The sequence below is a fragment of the Leptosomus discolor genome, chromosome Z (assembly GCF_034619465.1).
Source record: "Leptosomus discolor isolate bLepDis1 chromosome Z, bLepDis1.hap2, whole genome shotgun sequence".
NCBI classification, from domain to species: Eukaryota; Metazoa; Chordata; class Aves; order Leptosomiformes; family Leptosomidae; genus Leptosomus; species Leptosomus discolor.
The window spans coordinates 73,626,568-73,643,028 of record NC_141419.1 but is presented as its reverse complement, the minus strand read 5'-3'; positions in this window follow the sequence as shown (position 1 = coordinate 73,643,028).

Below are 16,461 nucleotides of genomic sequence, written 5' to 3'. Positions count from 1 at the left end.
ATTTTTTTCCATTGTCTTTTACAAGGTCAGTTTTCATCTTCCGTTTTCTGAAAATAAGCTGCCCAGGTGAGAAGTGAGATCTAGCCAAAAATGTAAAGAAAAGTCACAGTAATAGATGTCTTCTACATTTTGAGCCTTTAATAGTACATTTTTTACAGTGTGTATCTTTTTAGTTACTGTTGATTTTTGAAATGTATCTTGATTTTTGAAACCTTGATGACAGCACTAGTGTCAATTCCTTTATGAGATGAAACTCCAATATAATGGTGAAATGAAATGGAAAAACAAGAAAGCAAGGGCAAGATGCTGACTTCTTGACTGGCTGACATACATACAGCTTGAAAGGAAAGGAAACACAGCAAATCCACTTCCCATTTGTGTCAAACCACAGTGCTAAAAAAAGAACTAGGATAATAACAGCAAAGCAAGTTGTCTGAAAAGGGCCACAAGTTGTCAAGGTAAAAAGGAGGAAGATTACTGAAGAGATACAGAGCACATTGGCTCTGTGAACTGTATTTTGAGTAGTGTGTAAGTATTAGCTTCTGCAAGAAAAAGAAAATATATCTTTTATTATTTACTTTATGCAAGGAATGTTATAAATTGCTTAAAATAAGTTGCTTTGAGCAATAAATTTCTTTAAAACCCCACCAAATTTCAACATTTTAGTCTTCTCCGTTTCTTGTATTAAAACCTCTGGGGTTTCTGTCAGTTTTTGATTACACAATGATGTGAAATGGGCATACAACTTACCTCCTCTGAAAAACAAACATATTTCTCTAATTAGTATTAATGTGTTATATTTCCTAGGTCACTTGTTTGAATTCTTGCAAATGATAGTACCTGCCTACTTTTGTAAAGCATCTGAAGATTTGAAGTGACTATAGTAGGTACAGCAAACCTTGGGTTGTCTGATGTTGGTATGGGAAATGCTTCCTAGCCCAGCAACTTATAACACAAGAATGAGATTTGATAGTTTTATCATCTTAATCTAGTGTTGGTTGTGGTATACTAGTGTTAGAGTCAAACCCTGCACCATTACCCTCAGACAGAAGTTTGTTAAGGCTTTTCTTAGCAGCCTGTATTTCCTAGGCAACAATCAACATTTAAGTGGGGTCTGACACACGTTTAAATGAAGGGTTTGAATTTGTGAGGCAGACTGTATAAATTTACTGACTCCAGACCTTTCAGAATCTGTAAAATTTTCATTTTTTTGGGACATCTGTTATTTTGCTAAGCCAAATGATCAAGCAAAGCCCTTTGTGTTCTCCACTGACCATGATTAACCATCTGGCAGCTATCTGTAGATTTAGTTTCCCAAACCATAATTTCTTTCCAGTGCTAAGCCTAGGAGGACGACGAGGGGCCTCCACTGGAGTCTGCTTTTTTGTTATTTTAAAAAATTACTTCCAGTATTTCTGCCCAGTGCTTAGCATCCTTATTTACTTTAGAGTATTTCCAGCAGATGGGGGGGAATGTTCCATTTTCCTCACATTCAGCACATTTCCAAAGAATGCTGATTTCTTTTTTTGGGCTGTAATGGAACAAGATACCACTGGAATAACATGTTTCATAAGGGTTTTCTTTGATGGTTGCACTTCCTGATGGTCCCAGATATCTCTTAGATGCCACTGTTCACTGTCTTAGCTCATGTTGCTTTGACTATGCCATAAAAGCAGAAGTGTAGTCTGGAGAGCCAGTCTGCTCTGAAGAAGTACTCCAAGTCTTCTCTGCTGCCTCTTACAGCTCTGCATGCATGAAAACCATGCTAACCATGTCTGGCAATTACAATTTAGAAAACAAACATCTGCTTCAGCTTACAGGAAGAGCAAAATAGTGCTCAATTCCAAGATAATAATTGTTAGAAAAGCAAAACAAAATGATATTATCTGTAGTTTTTCGCTTGGTTTGGAACAGTGCCAAATTTGCATGCTATGGGGGCTTGTAGAAGCTTTAAATTATACAGACTAGCACTACTTTTTGGTAGTGTGTTGTGTCAGTGACCTGGCTTCCACACCCTCTGCTACAACACACAGAATTTATATTCTAAATATATGAATCGATACCATTGCAAGGCTGGAAAGCACAAAATTTCCATGCACTTAGCAGTGTTGTGAAACCAGTGAACCTATGTTGGAGTTATATTGACAGTGAAGTGGTTTCCTGTCAAGGGAGATGAGGATGGTGCTGTGCTTCACCTTTGTAATATAATGTCAGAAAGAAGAAAAACTGCTGCTCTTTACTACGCATTTTGTGACCCCCTTTCAAGTTTTACCTAGGTAAGATTATTTTAAAGAGTGTTCTCAGCAGCCAGATTACTACATTTGCAGTGAAACAATTCTGTTCCAAGCCTAGGAAGTACAGATAAGAAATAAAATAGAAACATTACTCTAAACCTTGTGGTTAAATAATTATTGGTAGCAGGAAGTCTGCCTTCCCAGTTTTTTTGTCAGCTGATTCATCCAGATCAGGTCTTATATCAGTTCTGAATAGACTGAAGTCAGTGTAGTTTGGAAGCTGTCATAGGGGTTTCTGAAGCTTTTCAATCTATGGTAAGAGAGGGTGTGGGTAGCATAGCTATATGATGGGCCTCTCTGTATGGGCATAGGGAATTATTATGCAGGACATAGAATAGGCTCAAATAATGTTAGTGGTGAAAGTACAGGGAAGGACAATGGGAACAGGTTACGGCTTCTAATCTTTTCAGGCTGCAACACAGGCAGAAGCTTTTCTAGAGTGTATTCTGGAAGAGAGGGTGTGGAAGGTTATGCAGTCCTCAGGGAGCTCATGATTTGGCAGGTGAATTCCCCCTTCACAAACATGCTCATAGCCTGTAGCTCCTGGCAGCTTGCCTGTTTTTTCTGGTTTGAAAAGGGAGGGGTGAATTTCCACGTATAAAAGTACCTCTGTCTGCAGTTCATCTCAAATAGTTATTGAGCAGCTGCCATGCTTTCTAGCTGGCCTTAAGCCTCAAACTGTGTGACAGAGAAATGTTTTTTCTAAAAGCACCAGGGAACATAAAATATGTGGGGTTTGTGATTTTTTTTATATAAACACTTGAACTACATTGGAAATACTGTTCAGATACAAATGGGAATTTGTCCTAAAGAGGATGAGAAACATTTTGGGAAATAAATGTTTGTCTTTCTATTTTCACTTTCTACATTAAATCACTCAAAGCTTGTGGGTGCTGATTATAGTATTTCCTCTTTATTTCTTGTAATGGTCTTCTCTAATACAAACACTCATGTAAGCATTGCTGCAAATGGGCCTGTCATGTATTTCTTTTCTTTTTTCACACTTTTCAGGAGTGTAAATGACTGTAAAAAAAGAGTTTTAAAATTCTAAAATATAAAATAGTTAGAAAATTGCTTAAAATGCTTTATAATATTAACAAAACATCAAGAATTTATACTAAATATATCTTGAAGCTGTTGTGACAAGAGGCAAAAATGGTTCTGAAAGCCCTGCTGCCCTTATCTGCTGGTGTGTTTTGCAGTCCAACAGGATTCCAAAGCTCTACAAGTGTTATTTTAAAACTGACTGCAACATCTGAAGCTAAATCACTCACTTGATTCTGACTAGCCCAATGTGCCTCTACAGTGATTTCACACTATGCATATGCAAGAAACCAAGCAGCTGTATTTTTCAACTGTCCTACCCCAAATGCAATCATCCATTTTAAAGAATATGCTTAAATCTCTGGCTTCTAAAATTAATGATGGGAATGAGGTAGAGGGTAAGAGATGTTCTGCAAGAGGATTAACGAGCACTCTGCATAAAAGATCCATCTAAAGAGTGAAGCTGTGTAACTGTTGAAAGAACATGGATTTCTTAGTTTATATACATTGCTTAGGTGTTTGGAGAAGCACAGGCTGTTATCACAGGACCACAGAACCACAGAATATTAGGGATTGGAAGGGACCTCGAAAGACCACCTAGTCCAACCCCCCTGCCAGAGCAGGACCACCTAGAAGAGGTCACCGAGGAACGCGTCCAGGCGAGTTTTGCATGTCTCCAGAGAAGAAGACTCCACAACCTCTCTGGGCAGCCTGTTCCAGTGCTCTGTCACCCTCACAGTGAAAAAGTTTTTCCTTATGTTAATGTGGAACCTCCTGTGCTCCAGCTTGCACCCGTTGACCCTTGTCCTGTCATTGGCTGACATCGAGAAGAGCCCAGCTCCATCCTCCTGACACTCGCCCTTTACGTATAGATAAACATTGATGAGGTCACCCCTCAATCTCCTCCAAGCTAAAGAGCCCCAGCTCCCTCAGCCTTTCATCAGAAGGGAGATATTCCACCCCCTTAATCATCTCTGTGGCTCTGCTCTGGTCTTTTTCAAGCAGTTCCCTGTCCTTCTTGAACTGAGGGGCTCAGAACTGGACACGCTATTCCCGATGCGGCCTCACCAGGGCAGAGCAGAGGGGGAGGAGAACCTCTCTCAACCTCCTGACCACACCCCTTCTAATACACCCCAGAAGGCCATTGGCCTTCTTGGCCACGAGGGCACCTTGCTGGCTCATGGCCACCCTGCTGCCCACCAGGACCCCCAGGTCCCTTTCCCCTACGCTACTCTCTAACAGCTCAGTCCTCAGCCTATACTGGTACATGGGGTTGTTGTTTCCCAGAAACAAGACTCTACACGTGCCCTTGTTGTATTTCATTAAGTTTCTCCCCGCCCAGCTCTCCAGCCTGTCCAGGTCTCTCTGAATGGCAGCACAGTCTTCTGGTGTGTCAGCCACTCCTCCTCCACTTGCTGACAGTGCACTCTGTCCCCTCATCCAGGTCATTGATGAACATATTGAAAGCTAATACTTGGGGAAAGCCTGAGGAATTATGCATATGCGATGATTATATTTTATCCACTGCTAAAATGCAGCCCCCTCCTAGAGTGGAACACAGTGGCTGTTAAAAAGGGTTCATCAGCGCTACAAGGATGGTGTGTATCTCTGTTAACAGATCCATCCTGTCACTCCACAGTGTCAAAGGTGAAGTTGTATTCTCAGTATATGACTAGAAAGGACAAGCAGTGCATATGCAATTTCTGTAAAACACTGGTATAATCCCACATTTGGATAAAATGAGAATATAACAATATAAGCTTATAGAAATCAAATAGCAAGGTTGTTAGTCTTATTTGGAAGACCCTGTTGCATTGCAGTGACAATATGAAGGGTTTCAGTCTATTTGAGAATTAAAAGGCCCCAAGAGAGTAGTGCTACAGGGAAAACAACCACCAGAAGTGTAAGAAAGAGAAAGCAGACCTTTCACACTTGAATGGTTTCATCAAAGTGTCATTTAAAGCACCATTTATTTCATTCCTGAATGTTGTTTCACAGAGCTCACATAAAGCAAAACACAAGGGGGAGTGAAGTTCATTACTTTTATAATTTTCTTTCCATAGTTCTATGGAGAAATGGGTAAAATTTACAACATGCTATGGACAAATGTTCTTTCTGATTCATGGATATCGGAAATGGATAGCTTAGTGTTCCTTTCTCTAAATAACTATCTTTCTTTTACAGCTGAAGCATCTGAAACAAGGAGATAATGGGAAAAAACACTCCCTGCTACTCCGTTAACTCCACTTCTGGCTGAGCCATTTTGATTACCAGAGTGACTGATATTAATGGATAATGACATGAGAATATGACCATTTTCAGTCATTAACTGCAAACAGACATCAGATTTTCAGTTTCAGAAATGTACTAACAATATGTATGGCTTAATCAAGAAACCAATCAAGACATCTTTGCTATATCACTTCGACCCAATGGTTTAATTTCACTGCTGCTGTTACTCTTGCTACTCTATGTGTAGCCTGCTTATTTAATTTCTAAATTTTGGGACTACAGGGTCTTCGTCTTGTAATGTTTTTGCACAGTAAGAAACACAATGAGATTTAAATCTTCACTGGAATGACCAGGTGCTACTTTGGAATAAGTAAATCAACAACAGTTAAATAAGTAGTCTCATCTTACGTGTAAGAGATGGACTTTAGTGCAATTAGAATCTAATGGAACACGAATGAATAGCAAAAGATTTGCCTGCAGCTTGGGAGAGGACAGATACAGTCTGAGGCACTGCTAGCTTCTGTCACAAGCTGTATTTCCAGTTATGCTGACTGCAAAGTGAAAGAATATTTTGCGTAATGGAATTTGCATTTTGTTTTGCTGTTTAAGCCAACCACACAAATCACACCCTAAATGGTTTCTCTTTTATAAATCCCAGTACAGCTTACTGTAACGTGCCCTGCTGCTCAGTGACATTCCATTCTCTCTTAAACATATTTATTGGTTACTTTCTTAAACTTTTGCTAGAGGTTATTAAGAGTGCCTGCCAGTAAGATCTTAATTTAAGTTCGATAAGTATTCCCAGAAAGTCAAAACTGTTAGCACAGTCCTGGCAGTTCGCATGTGTGTAGAACACTTTGCTGAGGTGATGCTTCAGCCAGCTATGTTGGTGCTGGCTAGTATGAATGAGTGGTATGAAAATCAGTATATGTTCACAGCAGAAGGTGGCCAGGAATTCACAAGAAAAGGGAGAGTCACTGTTAGGATGACAGTGGAAAGAGAATAAGCTCTTCTGGCTCTGCCTGGGAAGCAGGTTCCCATTTTAGAATGCAGAAACTGGGAGTGGTGTCTGTTTCTTTGCATGTAGGAAACATAACCCTGCAGATATTCTTGAAAAATAATCAAGTCAGAGACCATGCTGCTGCCTCTCACTAATATCTTATTTTGACTTATTTGCTAGTCATTTAGGATCTGTGCAATAGTTGCTTTCACAACTACTGTGAATACTTCCTTGAAGCTCTTTATTTAGCTCAAATCACATTGTGAGCTTCACCTTGAAAATGTGGCATCTTGTGGTTGTTCCTCAGTTTCTTCCTTCCCTCTTGGCAACAGCCTTCCCAAGTGCTTCTGTATGGGTGTATGGAACTCAGTTCAACACGTCATCTTTCCTTCCATTTTGTTGATATGCTGATCTGTTGTGCTGAAATAGGCACTACAGTTTCCTCTGTGCAGAGAGTTGGGGTGGCAAGTGTAAGCCTCAGGAAGCAAGTTCTGATTTAAAAATAATGTAACTTACTAATCCATTGAGAACGCCTCTGAAATAAGTGAAGGTAACATACTGCGTTTATAGAGAAAGTGGCATTTTTTTCAGAGTACACAGCAGAAGTGAACTGGTGATCTGAGACGGCTGGTTTTGTTTTCCTTGAATTTCAACATTCAGCTGACACTCCTTTACCGTTAAAAACAAAACTAAAAACCACCCAACCATGCCATATCACCAAGTATTATTATTCATTATTTTCTTACTCACTGTACAGACAAGACTACACTCTCTGGGAGACCTGCCCAGGAAGACTGTGTAATCAGTTTAAAACTGATGGACTGACAGTTTTAGTTTGAAAAAATAAACTCTGAACAAATACGTCTCATTACACTGAGGTGGTACACCATGCCCTGATGGACTGGAATTAATTACAGCTATTTGATGTTGTAACATGTCTGTTTGAGAGTTCATATAATGCAGTGTGTTATCATTTCCAATAATGCATCGCATTACTGTGTGTTGCTGGCATTGAGACATTAACGCTGTTCGTCCTACCATGTGGATAACTTTTCAACGGCTGGAGGGTCAGTGCTGACTGCTTTCAGGGATGTCCCATAAACAGAAGAAAGGAATTCCCAGCAGAATTCAGACTCTTGAAGAAATCCAGAGGGCTGCCAGATCAAAAATGTCACTAGGATTTTTTTTTTCCCCTAAAAATTCTCTCTTAAGCTATGATTTCTGTTATGAAAATATATTTAAAAATAGCTTGAGAGTCAGTTTCTCAAAATAACTCTCGGATTGAGATTGTTGGTTGATGTGCTTGAAAGGAAGTAGTTCACACCTGTGGTGGCATTTCTTTGAAGGTGTCTTTATTTAGGGGATATCTTGACACAGATCTCTGATATTTTGCACCTTCAGGCAGCTGAGGAATTAAAATTTTTCTTGAAGATTGTTTGGAATAGAAAAATCAACTTGACTGTCAATGTAATACTGTTACATAGTCAAATAATACAATATGGTTGTGCAGAGCAACCAACAGAAAAAAATCCCAAACTCTGTTGTGTGGAATGCAGAATTTGTCACGCTCTTGCAGATTGTAAACTTGCAGAAATGCACATGAATATGAGAATTAGCTTGATGTTCTGACAGAGTTGGGAAGATGTGCCAGCAGGTAAGTAAAGCTTCTACTCGTGTAATGGCATATTCAAAGAAAACCATAAACAAGTGAACGTTAGTGCAGAGAGGAACATCTACAGGCTTTATGCATATTTTATATGAGGATAATTTAAGTCATCACTTGAAACAATTTGTGCTTGTTAGTTTGAACTGGACCAACTGTTGATCTTAGACCAACATTTGGGTTAGTAAACTAGGATTATGGAGTTTAGAACATTAAACAAGGGACTTGTGCTAATGTGGATTTTATTTCCATGGCTGCAAGTATCTGAGTGACACAGTAATATAAGAAACTTTTCAGACTAGACTGTTGGCTGAAACAGAGCGAATCAGTAAGAATTGAACTCATCCTCTAGCTTTCTGTGGTTTCAGTTGTTTTTGGTTTAGCTCTCAGAAGACGATTGTAAGCACTGTTAACATTGGCCTTTTAAATCTTAAAGGCAAGTCAAAGAAAAGAACAAAGAGACTTGTGATTTAGATTTTACTGCAAGAGTTTTCAATTTATTACAAATGGAGAACATGACAACCGCTGCCTCCTCAGCACTTTCCCATGGTTAACCTGTAAATACAGCTCTGCATTCCCAAGTGCTGGTCACCCACTGTCTCGTTTGGGTAAAAATAATGTGCCAAGGTGCTTAACAAGTGATGCTGCCCAAGAAAGGTTGTGCTGACCTCTTGTACCATATTGGTGTCACTCCATGCGCAGTACTAGAGGGCTGCAGCATTTCGATTTGGATCAGCTAGAGGATGTGAAACAAAACCATCCTCTGTGAGCACAGCTGCAGCTCTGCTATGTGGTAACAGTCATTGTTCAGTGGGTATTGCAGAAAACCTGCTGTAGGTATTGTATGATGAGTTCAGTTAGAATTCACAAAACCTGTCAGGAGAGCAGCTGGAACATGCTCTTTACGTATCAGCTTGTTTAATCTCTTTTCTGTTGTTTGGGGTGGCAGGGTGGTACTGTGACTCCAAAATCTCTGCCTGTTCTTTTCCATCCTCTAAAGAGATTGAGGAGATGAGAGGACAAGGAGGATCAAGGAAGCAAAGGAAGAGCTAATATCAGCTGGCAGATATTTTCCTAGCCCAGACAGTAATCACACAAAGTAACTGCCCTGAAGGAGGTTGTCACTTAATTTTCCTGAAGATAAAGGCTCTTTCTCAGTCCTTGACTACTGCTCTGCTCCTGGCCAAGATCCCCAGTGTCCTGTGTGAATTGCCCATAGCTGTGGGTAACTTTGCTTTTCAGACCGTCAGTGATAGCACTGTGACTACTACACAGTCCCCAGCAGGAGCTTTGCAGCTGACCTGGCCAAGGTGGCTTTTGGCCAAGAATGAGCATAGGCCAGTGGCCTGATCTGCTGTCAGACTCTTGACTCTTCGCACTGTGCCCTGAGGAGAGCCATTTATAATCTTTACTTTTCAGCCCTTAATGTGCTTTCTGCATTTCTCCACCTGATTGTCATAAAAACTGAACACTCACAAGCAAGTTCCCGTAAGGAGGGAAAACAGAAGCCACATGTTGGAGGGTTAACACCTGAGCTCTGAAGATAGCACTCCAACCCCAGTTCTCAGAAACCACTATTGGAAATTTAGTGTCTAATCTTTCTGCCTTAGCTTCTTTATATATGACATTGGGATAATACTATTTACTAGCCTACTGGGAAGGTGTCAGTGATGGAGTGATTTCTTTTTGTTAAGTGCTAAATTTCATTAGAACATATAAAAATATCCTCCAGTTTTCTACAAGATCTCTGTGGGTTTTAGTAACCAGGTGCTATCCTCACATAAAAGCTGAGAGAATAAAACCTCTGTGAAAACAGATTATCTTCCTGTTTACCACCTTACCAGAGAGGACCAGAAGTGTGCAAAAACTGCTGCTTGCTTTTTTCCGTTTAGATTAAGAGCGTACCCTGGTTCCTGCCACAACTTTACAGTCTGTTTTTGACACTTGTCTGATGTGTGCTGATCTTAGGTTTACAAAAATAACATTGAAAACTGATGATGATAGATCTGACAGAATTGATGTCAAATGAAATATTCTTCATGAAAAAGAATTTGGAAAAGTATTTCTTTCTGTTGTGAACCAAGAGACTTAGGACCTCACAGTTACTGCGGTTAATAAGATCAATGACTACTCCAAGGAAAGGAGTAATATAGCTGAAAGTTCAGACATATTGATTTTTGCATTTCTGAAACTAAGTAGCACAAACTCTGCATCAGGAACGGTGTAGGAGAGGCTTGAGCTGTGCTTTTAAAGTGCTTATAATTGCAGCGTTAGATTAAGTGTACAGTAGGCACATCTGTAAGAGTGAAAACAATAAAATCCTTATGTAAATTCATTATGCATAAAAAACCCCAAAAGAACAGAAAGAAGTAGGACAGGAAGGATACAAATTGCTCCTCACGGCCTGCACTACTGACAAGTCATTACATCTCTGAGTGGAAATTTCCATGGATGTTAATTGCCATGAACCCTTTTAGGGGGCATGATTTTGTGTCTCATGAAGAAATCTAAGCGATGGCAAATCACAAGCAGCTTTCTCAAGATATGTCTTGGAACCCACAATGAAAATAAAATCACAAATTTGTTTACAGGAAAATTAATCTTTTAAAAATGTTCAGCTGAGAGAGAAAGACCGCAGGGACAATGACAAACTTCAAGTGTCTTCAGTCTGTAGTTTCTAGGACATACTGAAAAAAATGTCCAAATCAACAGCGGCAGGAAAAATCTCTCTACAATCACAACATAGTGAACTGTAGAAAAACCACTAGACACTGTAACAGGAGAGGCCAAAGTGCAAAAATATTTTTAGAGTTTCAAGTATTAGAATTTTCAAAAACATCCAACCCCTTTCTGATAAATTCCCTATACAGACTGTCTCTTTGGATCAACAGCTAGAGGGTGAATGAACCTTTAAGAAGATCCAGACCTCCAGATCAGAAAGAAGTACATCAGTCTGGTGCTAGGAGTTGGTCAGAATGAGAGACAGGGCCTCCCTCTGGGTTAAGTCATCATTTAACAGTTTGGTTTAGCTGTTCTTAGTAATAAATTTCTGCCTTATTTCCAAGAGCCTACTACAAATATTAACTTCAGAAACAGAACAGGATTGGCAAACCTTAGAAACTGAAAATGCAGTCTTTATAACTGTATATCTGGTATAGCCTTTCTGGTTAGACCTTGTATTTTTTCTTTCCTCAGGTGATATTTACCCTCAACTTCTCCGTATGAAAGATACAGTCCCATTTCTTTTCAATCATTTAAGTGCAGCTGACTATTCATGCACTGTGGGAAGGTCTCCCTTCATAGTTTTCAGTACATGTGCAAAGCTACTTTCAGCACAGTTGACAAGCTGAAATCATAGCTGAAGTTTGTGGCACTGTGGTAAGCAGGGGGTCTCGCTCTCTGCCTCCTTCCACTCACTTACCAAACTAATCTTCCCAATGTAATCTTGATAGGGAAGACTATGGCTGTAGGGTCTTTTGTAGTGGTGATGATGGCTACAGAGACACATTGGAAGGGCAGGACTGAGCCTTTTCTTAGTGCATTGATGTGTTCAGACAGTTTCAGTCTGCTCCTGTGTGGTACAAGAAACTCCACCACATCCTTCTTCCAAAGGATGGGATCTCACATGATGAGCACAGAAACATGCACAAAAGTACAGGAAGGCATGTGCACAGAAGTACTCCTCTTGGGCAGGTATGAACACCCCCTTGACTCTGCAGGTTCTTCCTGGTGTTTGCAGAGCAGCAGAAGGTCACATCATAATGCCAAGTACCCCAGAGCACCACAAACAGTGAGATGGGGAATGGAAAGTTATTGCAGGAAGCTGTACTATCCAGGTGCCTGCAGACCTTACTAGGCTTAGCAGCAGCTGCAGAAGGCAGGCCCTTGACAGTGTTGGCTGGCTGGGAGGGAGAACTTGGACTTTAGGATAATTTTAATTTATAATTTTAGTTTATAATTTTAATTATAAAATTATCCTCCCACTCCGATGGGACTGGGGTTTATTTCTTGGCTCTGTGTCAATTGCTTCACATGAAGTACTACTCATTGCCCTTGGTTTGATGCTGGACGCCTGACAATCTCTGGTCTAAATTGCCTTTTTCCACCAATAGGGACAGCACAGGAAAATCTTTGCTTTCCCTGAAACTAAGGAACATAGGAAAACCCTATGAAAATAATGAGAGAAAAGTTCCATTTTTAAAACACAAAGGCAAAGAATGTATTCTTTCAATAATTCTGTCTTCTTCTAAATCATTATTGTAATGCAGATGCAGAGTAGCAGATCTGATGGCTCATGATGACAGTATGATCAGATGAGCTCTTATAGCCCTGGTAGAATTGTTTGAAAATTTGCTATGCTTTTATGTACCCAAAGTGGTAACTATGATACTTCTGGTGTTTTGCAGTGGAGAAATATATGGTTTGTGGAGACTTCTCTTTGTGATGGTAGAAGAATGCAGTGTATTTGGGATGAAGGGGCAGAGATCTCCACTTTGGCAGTGGTAGCCGTGTTTAAAACTTTTTATTAGGACTGAATTTTAGAGGATATATCTTCCTCTTTAGGTATTTATATAAGAAAATTAGCCTGCTCATCAGATACTCTGCTCATCAATAGAATAGCCTTTGAAAGATCCTCATAATACTGAATGATCCTTTGTTTTACATATGAACATTTTTTCTCTGTTTTAAATAATGGAGTAATGCTAACCTCTTGCACAGTTTACTCCATTTGGTATCGATGTACGAGTAGATGGTCCACTGGAATAAAGGCTGCACCATTTTAAAATGCATTTTCACATTCTGTTCACAAGAATGACATATGGAATGTAGTGCATGTTCCAGTGAGGAAGTATATTGTGTTTTCATCAGAAAATGTATCCTGCATGTATATATATTTTCTTAGCTCTCTGTGCCAAGCCAAATTCCCCAGACACCTGAGTACTGCAACATTCTATGAGTTAACACTCAACTAGTGCTACGGAAGAATGTGCTGGAGGTATTTAATCACTAGACAGACGAAAAAAATCTCTGTCATGACCTACTGACCAGACACTTCTTGGCAATTGCTAATCAACTATGTTAGCTTTTATTGTCTCTTCTGCCGTTATCTTCCAGGAAAAGTCTGAGCAAGAGGTCAGTGTAGCTTAAGTAAGTATTGGTTCGTTTGTTATCTTGCATGCAGTATGCTGCAGTCAACAGTCTGCTCTCCTCTGAAGGTGAAAGACTTGAACTTAATTTGACTTGTTTATTTAATGTAGAATTTGGCTACCAAACCTGAAAGATAAGAATAGTTCCTGGTAGGAACATTTCTGAGAACAATTTTTAGTGCTTTCTATAAGCGTTAATTTTTAAAAGATCTATGTTTGGTAAATTGCGAACTACTTTATTGACAGTCTATAGAAGAAACACATTAGAAAATCGACCTGGATCTTAGTTCAGATTACCATGCATTTAAGACTGTCTCTGTTCAGGTAAGTACTGTATTCTATACTTACCTTTGAACAGGCCATTAGATTTGCATTCTTTTCCTGAAAAAGCCTGTTTCCTGGGTTGGAGGCTCAGGAAAAAAACCCATTCCATCCTAGAAAAAGATAAGGGAAAAAAGGGGGAAATGATAGGAAAAAATCATCTAGCTGATGTCTCCTGTCATGCAAATTGACTGTATAGAGAGGAGGCAGTTGTAATGTGTGTTTCTAGCTTCACATGACTGTGCCTGAAATTCTGCATTTTTGAAGGAATTTAATTTGAAAGACAGTGTTATCTTTGGTAAAAAATTGTTCGTTATTCAGCTTTATCCACCCATGCTGCATTAACAAAGCACTGCTGAATAGGAAAACCAAAAAGCTGATTACTTCCTTTCTGGAAGTGGAAGTGTCTAGCCTAAGGCATGGGGGAATGTCTCTCCCTTTCTCCCTTGCTGTAATACTGGAAACATTTGAAATTTGTTCAAGCCTTTATGGGAAGCCAACACAGACTCCTCCTGTATCTTTGTCTCCAGCACGGAACTGCAGCTGGCAAACAAATGGGCGCCACCACAGCTTTTATAGGATTGCCATTAGGCAGGCCATGACTCTCCTGGTCACTGGACAGGCAGGATAACACAAAAGATAAAAGACATTTACGCCCTCTCTCGAAGCCAATAATAGCAACGAAGATCTCCTTCTTACTCAGGGAAAAATGGAGTTGCAGCACGTGACCTCCCTCTTTTGGGGCATCCCAGTTGATAGCAAAAAGCTTGGTTTTCTTACACACTCAACAGGGCTAGAGTGACAATGAAGTTACAAACATTTGACCTCACTGGGATTTCCTTGCTGTGCCATTTGGTCTCCTCTTCCTTCCACACACTGTCTCCATTTCCAAGTAGTGTGTTAAACTAAAGATAATTGATCTCTGAGTGGTTACTTTGGGCTCTCACTCTGCGAAGACAAGCCTCAGTCTTGTAAAGTTTGCACTGACATTTAGGGTTAACACAGAAGTTATTTGCTGCCAGCCGGAGCCATATAAATCAGGTTTTCCTTTTCTTCTGTGCAGTCTGCACCAAAACCATCTGCTCTGTACTGTTTGATAGTAGCTTAAGGTCTTCACTGAAGTTTGAAAGTTTGTAGGAACTGACTTATGAACGACTTGCTGCTTGTGTGAGGCCACAGGGAGAGGTACAAAAGGGCTGAAGTCAGAATAGAGAATTTGGGGGTTGCAACCGGTGGAGTTCCAGGGCAGAGAAGGCCCTTAGGGGCTCTGGAGAGTACAGCAGCTCAGGCAGTGACCCTATGGAGCAAATATCAGTCTGCTACACTGCAGGAGGGACTCTGGACTTTTTTTTCCTGTGAGGCTGGACTGAGCAGGACTGATCACGTGCAAAGACAGAGCATGCCAGAATTGATTTTTACTTTAACAGAGCATGCTTCTGTCATGCAGTATTTTTTCCGTCTAGCCTCGGGGACTACGTTGCCTGTCAGGCCCAAGCACATGAGCTTGTTACTCTCATGGATTTTGGCAAGAAGCTAGAGGCTTACATCACTTGTTGAATTCCAGTTTTATACTCTGACATTTGGATTAGATGTTTAAGAATAAAATATCCTTTTAGTTGTGTGCAAAAGGTCTCTCTTCCCGATGTTGTTTCAGAACAGCTGTTGTGCTTTGCTTTTTTTCTTTCTGGGACTGTCTGTGACAGCCACCAGCCATCCTTCTATTTACAGTAATTACTGCAAGGAAATTGGAAACTGCAGCTACTGGGACATGATTATCTTCTCTTTCATGTCAGATTTGTCTCTTACTGTGACACAGCAAAAGAAATGTTTGTACAGCTAGTAAAACATTTATCTACAGATAAATAGAAATGCCATGTACTGGTTGAATGAACTGCTGATGTAGAGCTGATGTAGGGCAGGTTTACTAGCAATGGTGATACAGAAGGGGTGACAAAAAAGGAACTGTCTCTCCCTCCCTCCCTCCCTCCTGCCCCCCACCCACAGTAATGCCCACAGCCCCTCCGTAATCAGAAGTGGGGAAGCTTCCAGAGCAATAGCAGCAAGATTTAGATAAGAATCCTGAAGCAAGCAGAGGCTGACGTCTTTGTCAGCCTCTAGGAAAGGACAGTCTTGTGAAATGTTTAGTCAAAGGCACTTGCCAAGGCTTTTGACTGAACAGCAGTCTGGTTAGATTTGCTTCTTCAGTTTGGTGATCAATGATGAAATAATGCCTAATAACTCAGTACTGTGCAACCCTTGTTTTACGAAAATAACAATACACAATTGGATTTTTGTCACTGAGGAATATGAAGAATTATATGAAAGAGACATAAATTTGTCAGTGCAATGAGCAGCATTGAACATTGTGTCCTATAGCCCTGTCTGTCCCACAGAGATTAGTGCTTCATTGTACTTTTTTAGCTTGTTGAATTCACACAACCCACAAACTTCCAACATAGAAAATAGCTGAAAAACAGAGAGCCAAACTCCCTCATTTGCTAAAACTGCCTTTTATTTTGAGCTTATTGTTTCAGTCTTAAAAAGATATTTTTAATGGCACACAGCCTCAAAATCAGCACCTTCGCATTTACAAACTACAGAGAATCCCTGTCAATTTATTTTTCTCTAATTCCAACTTTTAAATCACACAGAAAATCTTGCTGTTTGTTCCTGTTTTCTATGAAAGGCTTAACAGCACATTATTGCAGCAAGATTGCATGTTATGAGGATTCCATTCACAAAGTAGATTTACAGCACATT